The sequence below is a fragment of the Petromyzon marinus genome, chromosome 21 (genome assembly GCF_048934315.1).
Source record: "Petromyzon marinus isolate PM22_M1 ecotype Great Lakes invasive population chromosome 21, UKy_Petmar_22M1.pri1.0, whole genome shotgun sequence".
Classification (NCBI taxonomy): Eukaryota; Metazoa; Chordata; class Hyperoartia; order Petromyzontiformes; family Petromyzontidae; genus Petromyzon; species Petromyzon marinus.
In genome coordinates this window covers 13555883-13578362 of record NC_133687.1, presented here as the reverse complement: position 1 = coordinate 13578362, position 22480 = coordinate 13555883, and the positions used below count along the sequence as shown (strand labels likewise).

Genomic DNA, 22480 nt, shown 5'->3' with positions numbered 1-22480 from the left:
AGACCCATAGACTCACACAGCAGAGACCCATAGACTCACACAGCAGAGACCCATAGACTCACACAGCAGAGACCGATAGACTCACACCACAGAGACCCATAGACTCACACAGCAGAGACCCATAGACTCACACAGCAGAGACTGATAGACTCACACCGCAGAGACCCATAGACTCACACCGCAGAGACCCATAGACTCACACAGCAGAGACCCATAGACTCACACCGCAGAGACCCATAGACTCACACAGCAGAGACTGATAGACTCACACCGCAGAGACCCATAGACTCACACAGCAGAGACCCATAGACTCACATAGCAGAGACCCATAGACTCACACCACAGAGACCCATAGACTCACACAGCAGAGACTGATAGACTCACACCGCAGAGACCCATAGACTCACACAGCAGAGACCCATAGACTCACATAGCAGAGACCCATAGACTCACACCGCAGAGACCCATAGACTCACACAGCAGAGACTGATAGACTCACACCGCAGAGACCCATAGACTCACACAGCAGAGACCCATAGACTCACATAGCAGAGACCCATAGACTCACACCGCAGAGACCCATAGACTCACACAGCAGAGACTGATAGACTCACACCGCAGAGACCCATAGACTCACACAGCAGAGACCCATAGACTCACACAGCAAAGACCCATAGACTCACACCGCAGAGACCCATAGACTCACACAGCAGAGACCCATAGACTCACATAGCAGAGACCCATAGACTCACACCGCAGAGACCCATAGACTCACACAGCAGAGACCCATAGACTCACACAGCATAGACTCACACAGCAGAGACCCATAGACTCACACTGAAAGACCCATAGGCTCACACAGCACAGACCCATAGACTCACACAGCAGAGTCCCATAGACTCACACAGCAGAGACCCATAGACTCACACAGCAGAGACCCATAGACTCACACAGCAGAGACCCATTGACTCGCACAGCAGAGACCCATAGACTCACACAGCAGAGACCCATAGACTCACACAGCAGAGACTCATAGACTCACACAGCAGAGACCCATCGACTCATGGAGCAGAGACCCATAGACTCACACAGCAGAGACCCATAGACTCACACAGCAGAGACCCATAGACTCGCACAGCAGAGACCCATAGACTCACACAGCAGGGACCCATAGACTCACACAGCAGAGACCCATAGACTCACACAGCAGAGACCCATAGACTCACGTAGCAGAGACCCATAGACTCACACAGCAGAGACCCATAGACTCACACAGCAGAGACCCATAGACTCACACAGCAGAGACCCATAGACTCACACAGCAGAGACCCATAGACTCGCACAGCAGAGACCCATCGACTCATGGAGCAGAGACCCATAGACTCACACAGCAGAGACCCATATACTCACACAGCAGGGACCCATAGACTCACACAACAGAGACCCATAGACTCTCACGGCAGAGACCCATAGACTAACACAGCAGAGACCCATTGACTGACAGCAGAGACCCATAGACTCACACAGCAGAGACCCATAGACTCACACCGCAGAGACCCATAGACTCACGCAGCAGAGACCCATAGACTCACACAGCAGAGACCCATAGACTCACACAGCAGAGACCCATAGACTCACGCAGCAGAGACCCATAGACTCACACAGCAGAGACCCATAGACTCACACAGCAGAGACCCATAGACTCGCACAGCAGAGACCCATAGACTCACACAGCAGAGACCCATTGACTGACACAGCAGAGACCCATAGACTCTCACAGCAGAGACCCATAGACTCACACAGCAGAGACCCATAGACTCACACAGCAGAGACCCATTGACTGACACAGCAGAGACCCATAGACTCACACAGCAGAGACCCATAGACTCACGCAGCAGAGACCCATAGACTCACACAGCAGAGACCCATAGACTCACACAGCAGAGACCCATAGACTTACACAGCAGAGATCCATAGACTCACACAGCAGAGACCCATAGACTCACACAGCAGAGACCCATAGACTCACACAGCAGAGACCCATATACGCACACAGCAGAGACCTATAGACTCGCACTGAGAGTCCGATAGACTCACACAGCAGAGACCCTTAGACTCACACAGTAGAGACCCATAGACTCACACAGCAGAGACCCGTAGACTCACGCAGCAGAGACCCATAGACTCACGCAGCAGAGACCCATAGACTCACACAGCAGAGACCCATAGACTCACACAGCAGAGACCCATAGACTCACACAGCAGAGACCCATAAGCTCGCACAGCAGAGACCCATAAACTCGAACAGCAGAGACCCATAGACTCACACAGCAGAGACCCACAGACTCACACAGCAGAAACCCATAGACTCACACAGCAGAGACCCATGGACTCACACAGCAGAGACCCATAGAGTCACACAGCAGAGACCCATAGACTCACACTGAGAGACCCATAGACTCACACAGCAGAGACCCATAGACTCACACAGCACAGACCCATAGACTCACACCGCAGAGACCCATAGACTCACACAGCAGAGACCCATAGACTCACACAGCAGAGACCGATAGACTCACACCACAGAGACCCATAGACTCACACTGAAAGGCCCATAGACTCACACAGCACAGACCCATAGACTCACACAGCAGAGACCCATAGACTCACACTGAGAGACCCATAGACTCACACAGCAGAGACCCATAGACTCACACAGCACAGACCCATAGACTCACACCGCTGAGACCCTTAGACTCACGCAGCAGAGACCCATAGACTCACACAGCAGAGACCCATAGACTTACACAGCAGAGACCCATAGACTCACACAGCAGAGACCCATAGACTCACACAGCAGAGACTGATAGACTCACACCGCAGAGACCCATAGACTCACACAGCAGAGACCCATAGACTCACACAGCAGAGACCGATAGACTCACACCGCAGAGACCCATAGACTCACACTGAAAGACCCATAGACTCACACTGAGAGACCCATAGACTCACACTGAGAGACCCATAGACTCACACAGCAGAGACCCATAGACTCACACAGCAGAGACCCATAGACTCACACTGAGAGACCCATAGACTCACACAGCAGAGACCCATAGACTCACACTGAGATACCCATAGACTCACACAGCAGAGACCGATAGACTCACACAGCAGAGACCCATAGACTCACACCACAGAGACCCATAGACTCACACAGCAGAGACCCATAGACTCACACAGCAGAGACCCATAGACTCACACAGCAGAGACCGATAGACTCACACCACAGAGACCCATAGACTCACACAGCAGAGACCCATAGACTCACACAACAGAGACCCATAGACTCACACAGCACAGACCCATAGACTCACACCGCAGAGACCCATAGACTCACACAGCAGAAACCCATAGACTCACACAGCAGAGACCCATAGACTCACACAGCAGAGACCACCCAAGGTGGCTAGAGACCTCCCCCCCCGCCCCCCCCCCCCCCCCCCATGGTTATCTGCACCATAAATCCAATAAATAATCTTGATGGCCACAAAAGATACCCATGGCAATAATCCCTTGTCAACACTGTCTACAAGTTCAGAATCCGAATATTTATTTATATACTGGAGGAATCCGATGAGCTATAAAGCTCTTCGTTTCCCACGGATGTCCAGTCGGAGAGCGCCTTCCCGTAGGAAGATTGAAGCCGATCCTGAAACGAGTCACCGCCGAACGAGGTGGTTCAGAGCTGGTCGCAAATCCGTTGTAGCCAGGATCTGGCCTTGACACGCCGCATAAAAACCAGCGTCCGTCGTCAAATAAACACCACAGCAACTGCTTTGTCAACTTAACTTGTGCCTACGACGCTCATAGCACAGAGGGCTGTTGCTGAAGCTGAACAGACTCTTCTCGAGCACCATTTCTTTAGAAATTAGTTTTGTGTTTAGTCTATTGTCCTTTCTCCACACTTCCGATTAGCTCGGTTGTCAACGTACGGTGGGAAAGAAGTTCAACATAGATTACTAAACTAATCTTATTTTACCGGATAAGGCCCACTGAGCTATATTGCTCGTTTTCAGAAGCGATCTGGCCACAAATTATAGTTCAACAAAGTGGCTCATCACGTGGATATTTATAGCAGGCAAATACTCGAAAGGCGTGACGTTGTTTCGAAATGTGCAGGAACAAGAACCGGAGGACCCGGAGAAAAATCCACGCGACCACGAGAAAAGAGACAAACAGGCTCCAAATATCCAGGCGTCAGGGTCGGGATCGAACCCACGAACCTCCTGTCTACCAGGCGAGGTAGTAAACATCTCCTAGCCACCGTGGCGCCCACACGCGTGAGGTAGGGCCACGTTGTCCGCAAGCGGACAGCTGAGAGTCGCATCCTTGCGACTACGGTGCGGTGAAGTCCAAGACTTCATCCACGCGTTTGCAGAAATCCAACTTGGTACTCCCAGAAGTAATCGAATGGCTTCTCCAAACACTCGATGTGCGGTTCTCTAAGGCCGCTCTTTGTCTTTCAAATGCCAACAAAGATAAAGCGCATAGTACCGTGCATGACAAGATCATGCACAGTATGAATGTCATTTCCCCCCCCCCCCCGTGTCTCTCCATGTTTATATGTGGCACTGTGTTTAGCCCTCTACGTTTCTCATACATTGTCTCTCGGTGTCTGTGTGTCTCTCGCTGTCGGTCAGCCTGTGTGTCTCCATGTGTCTGTGTGTCTGCCTTGCGCGTTCCCCGTGTCTCCTCCACGTGCGCGCGCGTCTCTCTCTCTCTCTCTCACCCTCCTGGTGTCTCTGGAAGCTCCTCGCCTCGAGCCTGTCCGTCTTCCTCCGTCTCGTCGCGTATCTCCGTGTCTGCCACGCGTGTCTCCGCGTCTGCCACGCGTGTCTCCGTGTCTGCCACGCGTGTCTCCGCGTGTCTCTCTCTCGACGATGTTCAAGAAGAGTCAGCGAGGGCTCCCTCCTCCTCTGCTCCTCATGGCTGCTTTACAATCCCAAAATCCGACGTTTGCCCACCACCTCGACCACCACCAACAACACCAACTACCACCTCGACCACCACCACCACCACCTCGACCACCACAAACAACTACCACTACCGCCTCCACAATCACCACCAACTACCACAATCGCCAACTACCGCGACTGCCACCTTAGCCAACTCAACCACCACCACCTCCACCACTACCAACAACAACACAGACAACACAGACAACAACTTGCCCACAACGCAACCAACGACGACGAACAAGCAAGCCGACCAAATACAGCAGCCAACTCCCCGAACAAGAAACAATGACACATGGACAGCAGCATCAAGAGGAAGACTCCCCGTTCGGCACACGCACGTAGCCCCCGGCACTGCGAGCTCCTTCTCGCCTCCCCCCCCCGCTCTGTGTACACGGGCAGACAGGTTGGCACTGCCCGCCGCTGCTGCTGTCTGTGGCCAAGGTGGCAGAGTGGATTGGGGAATCGAGAGGAGCGGAATGCGCGCAGCCAGCAAGGGGGTGGAGGTGGAGCTGATAATCTGCAGGTGAGTAGCAGTGGGGCGCCAAGGGGGAGGGGAGGGGTGGGGGCAGCGGGGGATAGTGCGGCAATTAAGCTCCATCACCCCCCCCCCATCCTCCTCCTCATTTCCTCCCCCCACTCCCCTCCCCCCACCTCTACAACACAATTAAGCAGGGGGGGGGGGCGGGGGGGGCGATGAGTGACGTGACCTCAAGCGACCTCAGAGAACCGAGGCCGCGGTTCAATCCGCGTGAGGTGGGTGTCTGTTGGTGTCACACGTGTTGGTGTCACACGTGTTGGTGTCACACGTGTTGGTGACACACGTGTTGGTGACACACGTGTTGGTGACACACGTGTTGGTGTCACGTGTTGGTGACACACGTGTTGGTGTCACGTGTTGGTGACACGCTGTTGGTGACACACGTGTTGGTTACACACGTTGGTGACACACGTGTTGGTGACACGCTGTTGGTGACACACGTGTTGGTGTCACACGTGTTGGTGCCACGTGTTGGTGACACACGTGTTGGTGACACACGTGTTGGTGACACGCTGTTGGTGACACACGTGTTGGTGACACGCTGTTGGTGACACACGTGTTGGTGACACGCTGTTGGTGACACACGTGTTGGTGACACGCTGTAGGTGACACACGTGTTGGTTACACACGTGTTGGTGTCACACGTGTTGGTGTCACACGTGTTGGTGATACACGCTGTTGGTGTCACACGCTGTTGGTGTCACACGTGTTGGTGACACACGCTGTTGGTGACACACGTGTTGGTGACACACGCTGTTGGTGTCGCACGCTGTTGGTGACACACGTGTTGGTGACACACGCTGTTGGTGTCGCACGCTGTTGGTGACACACGTGTTGGTGACACGTGTTGGTGACACACGTGTTAGTGACACACACTGTTGGTGACACACGTGTAGGTAACACACGTGTTGGTGTCACGTGTTGGTGACACACGTGTTGGTGACACACGTGTTGGTAGAACGTGTTGGTGTCACACGTGTTGGTGACACACGTGTTGGTGACACACGTGTTGGTGTCACACGTGTTGGTGACACACGTGTTGGTGTCGCGTGTAGGTGACACACGTGTTGGTTACACACGTTGGTGACACACGTGTTGGTGTCACACGTTGTTGGTGACACACGTGTTGGTGACACACGTGTTGGTGTCACACGTTGTTGGTGTCACACGTGTTGGTGACACACCTGTTGGTTACACACGTTGTTGGTGTCACACGTGTTGGTGACACACGTGTTGGTGACACACGCTGTTGGTATCGCACGCTGTTGGTGACACACGTGTTGGTGACACGTGTTGGTGACACACGTGTTAGTGACAGACGCTGTTGGTGACACGCTGTTGGTGACACACGTGTTGGTAACACACGCTGTTGGTGTCACACGTGTTGGTGACACACGTGTTGGTGTCACACGCTGTTGGTGACACACGTGTTGGTGTCACACGTGTTCGTGACACACGTGTTGGTGTCACGTGTTGGTGACACACGTGTTGGTGTCACGTGTTGGTGACACACGTGTTGGTGACACACGTGTTGGTGACACACGTGTTGGTGTCACACATGTTGGTGACACACGTGTTGGTGTCACACGTGTTGGTGACACACGTGTTGGTGTCACACGTGTTGGTAACACACGCTGTTGGTGTCACACGTGTTGGTGACACACGTGTTGGTGACACACGCTGTTGGTGTCACACGTGTTGGTGACACACGTGTTGGTGACACACGCTCTTGGTGATACACGCTATTGGTGACACACGTGTTGGTGACACACGTGTTGGTGACACACGCTATTGGTGACACACGTGTTGGTGACACACGTGTTGGTGACACACGTGTTGGTGACACACGCTGTGTCGGGGTCTCCAGCGCTGTCGAGTGGTGGGAAAACGTCTTACCAGAGTTCAACTTGTGGGTTGGTTTATTTTTACAAGCGACCTGGCTATCGCAAATGATTGCTCAACGAAGTGGTTTATCATCATGTGGAAATGATTAGCAGCCAAATGCTCTAAAACGCGTGATGTTGATTCTAAATATGTACCCGGAGAAAACTCCACTCCACCACGGGGAGAGAGAGACACGCAAACTCAACATATACAGCAGTAGCAGGCGTCAGGGTCGGGATGGAACCCACGACCTCCTGTACACCAGGCGAGGCAGTTAACATCTCCTAGCCACTATGACGATGATGAAAGACACGCAAACTCAACATATACAGCAGTAGCAGGCGTCAGGGTCGGGATGGAACCCACGACCTCCTGTACACCAGGCGAGGCAGTTAACATCTCCTAGCCACTATGACGATGATGAAAGACACGCAAACTCAACATATACAGCAGTAGCAGGCGTCAGGGTCGGGATGGAACCCACGACCTCCTGTACACCAGGCGAGGCAGTTAACATCTCCTAGCCACCGTGGAGTTGCTCCCCGCGTGGCTGTTCCGTGCCGTGGCGGTCGTGGTGGCCCTATCGCCCGCCTCCCAGCACTGCTGAGGCAGCAACAGCGAGGGGTTGCTGGATCACCACACGAATGTTGCGAAACTCCCTTGCCGTGGGTGGGCGTCGAGGAGGAGCCGTACCCTGGCTGGCTGGCTCTGCCAAAAGGTGGAGCGGCAACAAACACAATACAGGGTGTTTCAAAGACGATGGGCCCGATTTGAAATCGCTATATCTTTGAAATTGTGTCCATCTGTTTGAACCAGCCTGTATTATGGACTCGCGCCTGGTCCGTCTACACGGGATAGAGTGTCCCACCACCCCATCATCGCAAGCGTGAGTTTTCTCTCGATCCGGGGTCACCATAACCTGCGGCTCATTAAAGGGCCGCTTCGTCGCCGTCATTTATTCAGGACAATCACGGCCGTCTCGTCGTCACCACAGTGTATTTTGCGGCTCTTGAAATATTGAGATTTTTTTTGTTACCGAATTTTTTAAAAAAAGCCTCTTCTTGTTGTTTCGGTTGCCGACCCCTGCTCAAGATGCTCAGCTTTCCTCCCACATATAAGCACTCATCGTTCATTGGCCGATAACACCGCGATATATAAAGGACCGCAGAGCTTGGGAAATTGTCAGCGGCGGCTGCTGCTGCCTTCCCGTCCGTCCGCGGGTTCCTCCTCCTGGCGCCTCTGAGTCGTCGCCTCTCGCTGCGGGAGGCGACGTCACGGCTATTGTGTCTTTGGGTTGCTCGGCACGATGTCCGACGTTTCGCGCTGTGTCATTGAAGGACAAGACATCGAGAAAGCTCCCCACAGCGCGAATCGTCGGAGATTGTTGCGGACACATCGGAGATAATTTTTTGGTTTCTGATCACTGCGGGTCACTCGAACATTTGATGACTGACGGTTTCTGAGCACCGAGGCGGGAATTCCACGTTACCGTGGGCAGGGCCAGCCCATCCCATAGAGTAAGACAAAAACATGGCTGGGGACTGAGTGAGACGCGGCTGAAGCGTGCGACCCCTAAAAGGGACTCTCGAGTTGCTTCACGATGAGCTCCCCCCCCCCCGTAAACCGCAGCGATTCGGTTGGTTAATCGATGTTTTTCTCTTCCCTACGCATTATGCTGAATGTAGCGGCCTCTAGCGGCTGCGGAGTGGAAGTGAACGCATGCGCATGCAACGGTGAGTGCCCCCACGCGTACGATGTGAAATACATTTAAAAAAACCACACACTCCCGAATCGAGCTTAAATAAATATCGATGTCCTTCAACGCATCACGTGTACGTCACTAAAGAGGCTCAAGGGCCTTCCGTAAATCAAGTGACCTGTGCGTGGCCACCCCGCCTCTGTGAGCGAGGTGTTCACTGTCTCGTCTGGTGTGCGGGAGATCGTGGTGTTACATCTCGACCCTGACGCCTGGCGCTGTGTATTCGGAGTTTGCGACGGTCTCCCTCCCTCTCTCTCGCACTCTCCCCGTGGTCGCGTTGAATTTTCTCCGGGTCCTCCGGTTTTCTCTCCTACACGTTTAGAATCAACAACAACAACGCCGCAACGCGTTTAGAGAATGTAGCTGCTGCTGCTGCTGTACATTTCCACGCGACGAGACAACTGCGTCGATCCATCATCTGTGACGGCCAGGTCGCTTCTGAAAAGAGCTACGTAGCTCAGCATGGGTTTTACCTCGTCAAATAAAACAATAAAATAACCTCTCGCCCGTCCCCTGTTAAAACAACAGGCGCTGCTCCTCCGTGCAGTTCATCGTCGCCCTCTCAGCATGCGAGACATCGTCTCTCTCCTCCTCCTGATCAGCGTTCCTCCTCCTCCTGCTGCTCATCTTGAGCCGTGCCCGCATCCTCGTCCATGTTGGTGACCTCCGTCCCGGCGTCCCTTTCGGCAAATCTCTGCCGACTTTGCCAACGGGCATCGCGAGACCAAGAAGCGCAAACAACAACAATTCGTGAATATCAAAAAAAGCCACGGACACGGTCACGCGGCTACCGCAACGCCAACTTCTGGGATGACCTTCCAATGACCTCGTGTCCTCACCGCGGTGGGGGGGGGCAGCACTTTCCCACCCACACTTCTGCAAAGGGTGTCCGATCGTGCACGTCGATGCATCCGCACTGCGTGGTCAGTGAAAGACAGAAAACATGCACCCGATTAGCACGGTTGGCTACGTGCGGTGCGAAAGAAGTTCAACATGCATACAGTGCATACAATTATGGACCATGCAGTGAACTCAAAGATACCCATGGAGATGCGTTGCGACTCGTAGACCCAAAGAGACGCGTAAAGATGCATAGAGACCCATAGAGATGCGTATATTTGTGAGTTAATTTGTCTCTATGTAAGTGTATGGGTCTCTATTAGTCACTGATGACTGAGCCGAGACCATCATGGTTTAATCACAGGCAGTAGCTGTGCTGGCTTGGCGCTGTCTTGGGTACACTTTGTAAATTATCCATATTTCTGGGTACACTGTGTAAACTACAAATCTATACTGGGACACGTTGTAAACTGGTCGTGTTTCTGGGTACACTGTGTAAACTACACATCTATAGTGGGTACACGTTGTAAACTGGCTGTGTTTCTGGGTACACTGTGTAAACTACACATCTATACTGGGTACACGTTGTAAACTGGTCGTGTTTCTGGGTACACTGTGTAAACTACACATCTATACTGGGTACACGTTGTAAACTGGCTGTGTTTCTGGGTACACTGTGTAAACTACACATCTATACTGGGTACACGTTGTAAACTGGCTGTGTTTCTGGGTACACTGTGTAAACTACACATCTACACTGGGTACACGTTGTAAACTGGCTGTGTTTCTGGGTACACTGTGTAAACTAGACATCTATACTGGGTACACGTTGTAAACTGGCTGTGTTTCTGGGTACACTGTGTAAACTATACATCTATAGTGGGTACACGTTGTAAACTGGCTGTGTTTCTGGGTACACTTTGTAAACTACACATCTATACTGGGTACACGTTGTAAACTGGTCGTGTTTCTGGGTACACTGTGTAAACTATACATCTGTACTGGGTACACGTTGTAAACTGGCTGTTTCTGGGTACACTGTGTAAACTACACATCTATAGTGGGTACACGTTGTAAACTGGCTGTGCTTCTGGGTACACTGTGTAAACTACACATCTATACTGGGTACACATTGTAAACTGGTCGTGTTTCTGGGTACACTGTGTAAACTACACATCTATACTGGGTACACGTTGTAAACTGGCTGTGTTTCTGGGTACACTGTGTAAGCTACACATCTACACTGGGTACACGTTGTAAACTGGTCGTGTTTCTGGGTACACTGTGTAAACTACACATCTATAGTGGGTACACGTTGTAAACTGGCTGTGTTTCTGGGTACACTGTGTAAACTATACATCTGTACTGGGTACACGTTGTAAACTGGCTGTGTTTCTGGGTACACTGTGTAAACTATACATCTACACTGGGTACACTGTGTAAACTGGCTGTTTCTGGGTACACTGTGTAAACTACACATCTATACTGGGTACACTGTGTAAACTATACATCTGTACTGGGTACACGTTGTAAACTGGTCGTGTTTCTGGGTACACTGTGTAAACTATACATCTACACTGGGTACACTGTGTAAACTGGCTGTTTCTGGGTACACTGTGTAAACTACACATCTATACTGGGTACACGTTGTAAACTGGTCGTGTTTCTGGGTACACTGTGTAAACTATACATCTGTACTGGGTACACGTTGTAAACTGGCTGTGTTTCTGGGTACACTGTGTAAACTATACATCTACACTGGGTACACTGTGTAAACTGGCTGTTTCTGGGTACACTGTGTAAACTACACATCTATACTGGGTACACTGTGTAAACTATACATCTGTACTGGGTACACGTTGTAAACTGGTCGTGTTTCTGGGTACACTGTGTAAACTATACATCTATACTGGGTACACGTTGTAAACTGGCTGTGTTTCTGGGTACACTGTGTAAACTATACATCTACACTGGGAACACGTTGTAAACTGGCTGTGTTTCTGGGTACACTGTGTAAACTATACATCTACACTGGGTACACGTTGTAAACTGGTCGTGTTTCTGGGTACACTGTGTAAACTATACATCTACACTGGGTACACGTTGTAAACTGGTCGTGTTTCTGGGTACACTGTGTAAACTACACATCTATACTGGGTACACGTTGTAAACTGGTCGTGTTTCTGGGTACACTGTGTAAACTATACATCTACACTGGGTACACGTTGTAAACTGGTCGTGTTTCTGGGTACACTGTGTAAACTATACATCTACACTGGGTACACTGTGTAAACTGGCTGTTTCTGGGTACACTGTGTAAACTATACATCTACACTGGGTACACGTTGTAAACTGGTCGTGTTTCTGGGTACACTGTGTAAACTATACATCTATACTGGGTACACGTTGTAAACTGGCTGTGTTTCTGGGTACACTGTGTAAACTATACATCTATACTGGGTACACGTTGTAAACTGGCTGTGTTTCTGGGTACACTGTGTAAACTATACATCTATACTGGGTACACGTTGTAAACTGGCTGTGTTTCTGGGTACACTGTGTAAACTACACATCTATACTGGGTACACGTTGTAAACTGGCTGTGTTTCTGGGTACACTGTGTAAACTACACATCTATACTGGGTACACGTTGTAAACTGGCTGTGTTTCTGGGTACACTGTGTAAACTACACATCTACACTGGGTACACGTTGTAAACTGGCTGTGTTTCTGGGTACACTTTGTGCACGTTCCGAGATGGAATCGCTCCATTGATTTTTGTGTCTTTGATGGGAAATCCCCCCCCCGCCTTCTCTCCCCCCCCCCCCTTCTCTTCTCCCCCCCCCCTTCTCTCTCCCCCCCCTTCCCCCCCTTCTCTCCCCCCCCCCTTCTCTCTCCCCCCCTTCCCCCCCTTCTCTCCCCCCCCCTTCTCTCTCCCCCCCTTCTCTCCCCCTTCCCCCCCTTCTCTCCCCCCCCTTCCCCCCCTTCTCTCCCCCCCCTTCCCCCCCTTCTCTCCCCCCCTTCTCTCCCCCCCCTTCTCTCCCCCCCCTTCTCTCCCCTCCCCCTTCTCCCCCCCCCCCACAGCAGCCCCCCACCCACCCGGGGCGACTCGACGGGCGCGAGAGGGTGGAGCGAGGAGGGAGAAGGAGACACGAGGGCGGGGAAGGCGGTGGATGTGGGGGGTTTTAGGATCGACTAATCGATGAATCGATCGTATTTATTTTAAAATCGATTACTTTCGTGTGGTCGATTGCGTGGGGCTCTTTTTAAAAATAGCGACCCCCCCCCTCCCCGCCGGGCCTGAAGGTGGGAAACCCCCTACAAGCCACGCCCAGCGTGACGTTCCGCGATGACATCACCACAGCCCCGCCCATCACCTTTCATCCAGAGATAAGACTTTTTATTTTTACCACCAACTCTATTGTCGTGCTATCCGATTAGTCGTGCAATCAAAACCGATCATCGCTAGAGACTAATCGATTGCTGTCGCCGTAGATTCTAGATCAGCGGTCTCTGTCACTGTTATCCCGAACCCTACCACCAAAACAGTAACTCCTTCTTACCTCCAGCCCCCAAACCCCAGCTCTTAACCCCTAACCCCAAACTCCTAAATCCTAATCCGAAAGCATAACTCTGACCACAAACTCCATCCACAAAGCCCTGAATCCCACTCAACCTATACAGTAGACTCTCGATTATCCGCCTTCCTGGGATCAATGGAACCCAAATTCCTTCCGTGGCCGCGTTGAAGTGTTCAGGATGTCCCCGCTTGTTCAACTCTTTGGGCCCCGTGCCCGAACGCACGTTCGTAGTTGCACAGCGTGTTGAACTTCTTGTGCACCGTACGTATAAGCCCACCGCGCTAATCGGAGGTGCGTGATTGGACGAGCGTCTTGCTCCGTGGTTGGCTACGCGCCTCTCGATCGCAAACTCGACGCGTGCGTCAACACCGCCACTGCACGCGTGCGACGTTTTGGGCAATGATCCATATTCATAGCGTGTAGAGGAAGCACGGTCGCGAGATGTTAACCACCTCGCCTGGTATACAGGAGGTCGTGGGTTCGATACCGATACTGACGCCTGCTGCTGCTGTATATTTGGAGTTTGCGTGTCTCTCTCTCCCCGTGGTGGAGTTGGGTTTTCTCCGGGTACATATTGAGAATCAACAACACGCGTTTTAGAGCATTTGGCTGCTAATAATGTCCACATGATGATAGGCCACTTCGTTGAGCTATCACTTGTGGTAGCTGGGTCGCTCTTGAAAATTAGCTATACTGTATAGCTCAATGGACCTTACCTGGTCAAATAAAATGTTTATATTCTTGGTTCTTTCGGTAAAGTCACGTAGAAGAGAAACAATAAAATAATAAAAATATAATAAAAATGTATTTTTATTGTTCCCTTCTATGTGACTTTACCGAAAGAACCAAGAATATGAATCCCTGCAGTCACGAAAGTTTTTAATCAAAATTTAAAATGTTTATAGTTTATCGAACAACATTTTGACGAACGTGTCGCACGGATTATTGCTTTTGTCATCACCACCACAGTTGCAGCAGCAGCAGCAGTGGTGGAAATCACTAAATCATTCGGCCCTGCTTAATAAGCGCTCGCTCACAGCGTCCGTGACACGTGCGAGGAGGCCACGTGGAGGCAGGCCGTGAGTGGGGGGAGGGGGGGGACCATCTCTGTGATTGACTCTTCCGGATTAGGGGGAATCATTTTGGCGCGGGGAAACGCAACGGATGTAATCCGGCAGATTAGGCCACTGAGAGCCCTTTTGGGGCATCGCCATTATCGTCTTTCCATCTGTGTTACCATAATTGTTAATATCACCGAGATACCAATAAACCTGTCCCGATGTGCAGTTGCCTGTTTCGGACCGAGAGCCGGACGTTAAACTCCAACCCCCTGGCGCAATAGGTGACGGTGGATGTTCTGTGTCATTACCCAGCACGTCTGGCAAGCACGCCGCAATCGTCTGTTGTCGCTGTGCTGTTCACTCCGACGTTTTCTGTGCTTCTCACGAATATTATCAACCACCATCGTGTCTCAGAAGCGTACGAGCGGTGGAAGTTGTTGAGGGAGGTCGTAAGAAGAACCAGCGGTATCTACATCTACCAAGAGATCATGGAACGTTTAAAGGCATTCCCCGTGTTTCGTGTAACACGCGGTGCAACATGTTTGGCATCGACGGGAGTGAAGTTGGACTTACGAACAAATCGACTTACGAACAGACCTCTAAAACCTAACTCGATCGTGGGTAGAGGGAGTCCCTGTCCAGTAACTATACTACTATATCAGCGGTATTCACGTGTAAACTTTACACGCGTTTATATCCTTAGCTCTTTCGGTAAAGTCACGTTGAAGGGAAACAATAAAATATATATAAAACAATAAAACAATTCTCACGACGTTTCGACCATAACACAAACTGTCGTCATCAGGTGTGAAAAACCAACACCTGATGATGACCGTTTGTGTTATGGTCGAAACATCGTGAGAATTTTTTAATTGTTTTATATATATTTTATTATTTTATTGTTTCCCTTCAACGTGACTTTACCGAAAGAGCTAAGAATATGAATTACTGCAGTCACGAAAGCTTTAAATCAAAATTTATACACGCGTTTGTTACGTTGCTTGGATTCACCGATAATCACCATGAACCATTAAAACAGTAAATAATATACATAGCGGTCACCAGTTTTGCTGCACGCGTGGCCATGTGGAGCGGTATTCAGAGGTCGCGGTGGCGAGGAGATGTTAACTACCTCGCCTGGTATGCAGGAGGTCGTGGATTTGTTTTTCTCTCCGGATCCTCTTGTTTTCCCCTCCACGTTTAGAATCAACATCACGCGTTTAGAATGTTTTGGCTGCTATAACTTGCCGCATGATGATATAAGCCACTTCATTTTGCTATTATTTCTGATAGCCAGGTCGCGTTTGAAAAAGATATCTCTAGCTCAGTGGGCCTTACCTGGTAAAGTAAATAAAAGTTTCGTTTATTGGATCGATCTCCCGGGTCCTCCGCAGTTAATCGATTGGCAAGTGGTGTGGTGGTGGGGTAAAGTGTGGGTACGCACACCTTTTCCAATCATCAGCACCATCATCACCATCATTTACCACCAACAGGTGCCGTTGACCACTAAGAGGCGGTGACATCGCAACGGTACCTTGTGCCAGGCCAGGTGCACGTTGAGGCCACGTGAATTGTGGCAGGCTCGCTGCTGGCAGGAGGTCACGGGACAGAGCCAGGGGCCATGGGTTGACTGACTGAGATGACCGGCAGATTCATCACCTGTGCCCCCTAATGTGCCAACCTGCTGCCTCCAACCAGTAGCATCGAGGTGCACTTAGCCTGGCACTGTCCAGTAGCGTCCCTCACGAGCCTCCTCCACAAAGGCCGACCTTGACACCGCTGGTACCGGTCATCCACAAGTCCACTCAGCTCCACATCCTCCTGTATCACATCATCCCACCTCTTCTCTTGCCCGTGTCGTGCGCCCTGAGGCCCCTCTCTCCGGCCAAACAGAAGCTGCCTGGGCGTGCGGTGGCTCCTTGACCCAGCCAACGCAGCCTCGCCTCCTGGAGGAGCTCACCGATGGCACCGTGTTCAGATCTTTCAAGGATCTGCCAGCTCCTCACACTGTGATCCAGTCTGGTTTAACCCGGGATGGATCGTAGGCAGGCCAGCCCTGAACGCAGATGTCCGTTTAAATAAGTTCACGTTTCATTACCATCACCACCGTCATCACCACCACCACCGTCATTATCACCAACACTGCAACACCATCACAACCATTCTCAGCATTATCATCATCACCTTAGCCATATATTAGCTGCTCCCCATTATCCAGTTCAGTCCATTACAATCATCTACACTCAGAGAACACAGTAAATAATTCAGAGGGGAGGCAATGCCCCATTAAAGCGGGAGGGAGAGAGAGACCTCGCAGAGCCCATCCCCCGCGTCCCCCAGCCCTCCCGGGCCCCCCTCCCCTCGGCCCCCGTCATCTTTCCCTTTAACCCCCCCCACACCCTGCTCAGACGTAAAACCCGCGAAGTCCCGCCCACCCTATGAATAATTAACGACGCTCATTTTCATACGAGCCCCTCGTGGCGTCACGGCGGGTGACGTCGCCCGATAAGACGCATTGATGCGCAGTGCAGTGGAAGCCTCCGCGTCACTGCGACACGGGGGCGGGGCTGGGGGGAGAGGGGCGGGGGTCGGGGAGGGAAAGGGGGAGGTGTGTGTGTGTGAGACAGGGTGTGTGTGTGAGAGACAGGGTGTGTGTGTGTGTGAGACAGGGTGTGTGTGTGAGACAGGGTGTGTGTGTGTGAGAGACAGGGTGTGTGTGTGTGAGAGACAGGGTGTGTGTGTGTGTGTGTGAAAGACAGGGTGTGTGTGTGAGAGACAGGGTGTGTGTGTGTGTGTGAGACAGGGTGTGTGTGTGTGAGACAGGGTGTGTGTGTGAGACAGGGTGTGTGTGTGTGTGAGACAGGGTGTGTGTGTGAGACAGGGTGTGTGTGTGTGTGTGAGACAGGGTGTGTGTGTGTGTGTGAGACAGGGTGTGTGTGTGCGTGAGACAGGGTGTGTGTGTGTGTGAGACAGGGCGTGTGTGTGTGAGACAGTGTGTGTGTGAGACAGGGTGTGTGTGTGTGTGTGTGAGACAGGGTGTGTGTGTGAGAGACAGGGTGTGTGTGTGTGTGTGTGAGACAGGGTGTGTGTGTGTGTGAGACAGGGTGTGTGTGTGAGACAGGGTGTGTGTGTGTGAGACAGGGTGTGTGTGTGTGTGTGAGACAGGGTGTGTGTGTGAGAGACAGGGTGTGTGTGTGTGAAAGACAGGGTGTGTGTGTGTGAGATAGGGTTTGTGTGTGAGACAGGGTGTGTGTGTGAGACAGGGTGTGTGTGTGTGTGTTTGAGAGACAGGGTGTGTGTGTGTGAGACAGGGTGTGTGTGTGTGTGAGACAGGGTGTGTGTGTGCGTGAGACAGGGTGTGTGTGTGTGAGAGACAGGGTGTGTGTGTGTGAGAGACAGGGTGTGTGTGTGTGTGTGTGAAAGACAGGGTGTGTGTGTGAGAGACAGGGTGTGTGTGTGTGTGTGAGACAGGGTGTGTGTGTGTGAGACAGGGTGTGTGTGTGAGACAGGGTGTGTGTGTGTGTGAGACAGGGTGTGTGTGTGAGACAGGGTGTGTGTGTGTGTGTGAGACAGGGTGTGTGTGTGTGTGTGAGACAGGGTGTGTGTGTGCGTGAGACAGGGTGTGTGTGTGTGTGAGACAGGGCGTGTGTGTGTGAGACAGTGTGTGTGTGAGACAGGGTGTGTGTGTGTGTGAGACAGGGTGTGTGTGTGAGAGACAGGGTGTGTGTGTGTGTGTGTGAGACAGGGTGTGTGTGTGTGTGAGACAGGGTGTGTGTGTGAGACAGGGTGTGTGTGTGTGAGACAGGGTGTGTGTGTGTGTGTGAGACAGGGTGTGTGTGTGAGAGACAGGGTGTGTGTGTGTGAAAGACAGGGTGTGTGTGTGTGAGATAGGGTGTGTGTGTGAGACAGGGTGTGTGTGTGAGACAGGGTGTGTGTGTGTGTGTTTGAGAGACAGGGTGTGTGTGTGTGAGACAGGGTGTGTGTGTGTGTGAGACAGGGTGTGTGTGTGCGTGAGACAGGGTGTGTGTGTGTGTGTGAGACAGGGCGTGTGTGTGTGAGACAGTGTGTGTGTGAAAGACAGGGTGTGTGTGTGAGAGACAGGATTTGTGTGTGTGAGACGGGGTGTGTGTGCGTGTGGGGAGCGATAGTGTAGCGGTTAGCGCGCTGCGCTATGAACCTGGCGACCCGGGTTCGATTCCCGCTCACGGCCAACACCAGTGACGATTATCTGAACCGGTCCCGGGCCTCCCCTAGGTCGACTCAGCCTCAAATGAGTACCTGGTGCGGTGTGTAAACATCGCCACTGGGGAGACAAAGGCGGTCGGGCGTGGTGGTGGTGCTGGCCACCCACCCCCTCGTGTACCGTTCCGGCCTTCATAGGTGCTCGCTAACAGCACTTGCCCCTACAGTCTGTTAAGGCTATATGGGGGATCTTTATCTTTGTGTGTGTGTGTGAGATGCCCGGGTGCGGTCAACGGATGGCTCCCTCAACCACTGCACCCCCATAATTCCCAATCGGTGATGGGGCAGTTGTTCGAGAGAGTGGAGAGTTTCCCATACCTGGGCAGTGTGCTTATGACCGGCTCCGAATCAGTCGAGCGGCAATATCTTTTCATCGGTTGCGTAACGCTGTGTGGAAGCTGCCTGGTCTGTCGCTCCCAACTAAGCTTCAGGTCTTCTCGGCTACGGTCATTCCCTCCCTTCTCTACGCTTGCGAAACGTGGACCCCCCTAATAGAACATCTCCGCCGGTTAGAAACATTTAGGCTAGCCTGCCTACGATCCATCCTGGGTTTACCAGGCTGGATGGTGTGAGGAATTCACAAATCCTTGAAAGATCTGGGCAAGGTCCCATCGGTGAGCTCCTCCAGCAGGCAAGGCTGCGTTGGCTGGGTCATGTAGCCCGCATGCCCAGCCACCGCATGCCGAAACAACTTTTGTTCGGCCGGATCGAGGGGGCTAAACGGGCGCAGCACGGGCTAGAGAAGAGATGGAGTGATGTGGTACAGGAGGACGTGGAGCTGAGTGGACTTGCCGATGACTGGTACCAGCGGTGTAAATATCGACAGGGTGTGTGTGTATGAGAGACAGGGTGTGTGTGTGTGAGACAGGGTGTGTGTGTGTGTGTGTGAGAGACGGTGTGTGTGTGTGAGAGAGACAGGGTGTGTGTGAGAGACAGGGCGTGTGTATGAAAGACAGGGTGTGTGTGTGTGAGACAGGGTGTGTGTGTAAGACAGGGTGTGTGTGTGTGTGAGACAGGGTGTGTGTGTGAATGGGGAGCGGTGGTTCAGTTGCATCGCGCTCCGGACCCGGAGATCTTAAATCCCTATTACCGACCACGGCTAACATCAGTTGCGATTTTACGTTCACGGTGAATTTCCTCTTCGGCTCTGAGCACCACCACCACCATCACCGGGTCACCGCTGCCCCCTGCTGGTGAGATAGTAAAGATGAAGGTGACGGAGCGGCCCTGCAATTTCCTGCTCGCAATCGAGCCACTTGCTAGCGGAGCTGCCTCTCGTTCGGGTGGTACTTGGCCTCCTCTTCCACGCTCTGCCAGGTCGCTTCTGAAACAGCTGTATAAAAAAGAGCTATCTAGCTCAGTGGGCCTTACCTGGTAAGATACAAAAACAGATAAGTTTAGTTTATAGTTGAACTTACCTCGCCCGGTCTAGAGGAGGTCCTGGGTTCGATCCCGACCCTGACGCCAGCTGCTGCTGTATATTTGGAGTTTGCGGTGTCTCTCACTCTCCCCGTGGTCGCGTGGATTTTTCTGCGGGTCCTCCGGGTTTTCCCCTTCACATTTAGCATCAACGACACGCGTTTAGAGCATTTGTCTGCTCTTACTTTCCACACGATGAGCCACCCCGTTGAGCTATCGCTTGTGATAGCCAACTCGCTTCTGCAGAGGATCTCCGTGGCTCAGTAAACCTTACCTGATCAAATAAAAAAAAGTTTCAGTTGATAGGATGCCAGGTCCAGAATGTGCTTGACCATCACCAGCCACGGCACAGCCCCCTTCGATAGTGAATGTTATTGTATTCCTTTAATGTAATATTTACTATAATGTGGCAAACCAGTAACCGTTAGTTACCCGCTTGTTCGTTACACCATACGGTTAACAGTTTCGCAACCGTGCTGATCGATGATAACAACCCCAGCGTGAGGCCACGATGCATTACTGAGTTTCTTGTCCTTCCCCCAGCACCTCCGATTAGCACGGTTGGCTACGAACGGTGCCGAAATAAGTTCAACGTGCACACGCATGCAACTTGTCACGCGCCGGTCTTTATTTTTCAAGTCAAAGGTCAGAGGGGCATTCGTCATCATCATCATCAGTGCCAGAAGTCCCTGGTCAACCAAGGCCCTCGCTTGACCGCGCTGCTGCTGCTGCTGCCTTCAATTTGGAACTCCCTACCCAGGAGAGTGGCCAACAACGTTGGGCCAACATTGGCCCAACCATATGTCATGTTTCACTGGGTAGGTTCCCCAGTGACCCCTGTCCCTTTTGTTCACGTCCAGGGTCAAGGCTTTCTCCCTCTGCTCCTCTGAGGGAGAAGGGCTTCACTCTGCGTATGTAGTATTGTATAGACTCACACAAGAGGCCGACAGACTCACGCGTATACACATATACTCGCACAGAAACCCATAGACTCACACATAAACCCATAGACTTGCACAGAAACCCATAGACTCACACAGAAACCTATAGACTCGCACAGACACCCATAGACTTGCACAGAAACTCATAGACTCACACATAAACCCATAGACTTCCACAGAGACCCATAGACTCGCACAGAAACCCATAGACTCACACATAAACCCATAGACTCGCACAGAAACCGATAGACTCGCACAGAAACCCATATACTCGCACAGAAACCCATAGACTCACACAGAAACCCATATACTCACACAGAAACCCATATACTCGCACAGAAACCCATATACTCACACAGAAACCCATAGACTCACACAGAAACCCATATGCTCGCACAGAAACCCATAGACTCGCACAGAAACCCATATACTCGCACAGAAACCCATATACTCACACAGAAACCCATATACTCACACAGAAACCCATATACTCGCACATAAACCCATAGACTCGCACAGAAACCCATAGACTTGCACAGAAACCCATAGACTCACACATAAACCCATAGACTCGCACAGAAACCCATAGACTCACACAGAAACCCATATACTCGCACATAAACCCATAGACTCGCACAGAAACCCATAGACTCGCACAGAAACCCATATACTCGCACAGAAACCCATAGACTCACACAGAAACCCATAGACTTGCACAGAAACCCATAGACTCACACAGAAACCTATAGACTCGCACAGACACCCATAGACTTACACAGAAACCCATATACTCGCGTAGAAACCCATAGACTCACACAGAAACCCATAGACTCGCACAGAAACCCATAGAATCACACAAAAACCCATAGACTCGCACAGAACCCATAGACTTGCACAGAACCCCATAGACTCGCACATAAACCCATAGACTCGCACAGAACCCCATAGACTTGCACATAGCAGGGACACGTAGACTCACGCAGAAGCCCCTAGACTCAAACGGAGAGCTGTGCCTGCAAGACGACCACTTCCACTGCTTCCATACAGCAGCGTCTCGAGTGAGATGCCGCCTCATTTCGACTCGACATAAGTTCACGGCGCATTCTGTGGGACGTGCTCTCTATACAGACACATGCAGTGCAGTACAGAGATTACAATCTACGGCCCCTTATCTATCCGCTGGTGAATGAAAGG

General features: G+C 51.6%; 1 protein-coding gene and 1 long non-coding RNA gene across 3 annotated transcripts in view; both read right to left on the bottom strand.

Moving 5' to 3' along the window:
* The window catches only part of GRK1 (G protein-coupled receptor kinase 1), a 312076-nt gene extending 306515 nt beyond the window's left edge, over positions 1–5561 (bottom strand). Inside the window, exon 1 of the mRNA XM_076068616.1 lies at positions 4793–5561. The gene's annotated coding sequence lies outside the window, so the exon portion shown is untranslated. The remainder of the gene's footprint in view (positions 1–4792) is intronic.
* Positions 5562–7460: 1899 nt separating this feature from the next.
* LOC116944593 (uncharacterized) lies at positions 7461–20854 on the bottom strand. Of its 2 annotated transcripts, XR_012942546.1 has the most exons (4): positions 20345–20854; positions 16525–16740; positions 10042–10118; positions 7461–9903 (listed from the first exon to the last, which is right to left on the bottom strand). It is a non-coding gene; the product is annotated as an uncharacterized LOC116944593 (long non-coding RNA). The 2 variants fall into 2 exon arrangements; XR_004403130.2 differs by lacking the exon at positions 20345–20854 and having other exon boundaries at positions 16525–16982.
* Between the last annotated feature and the right edge of the window lie 1626 nt (positions 20855–22480).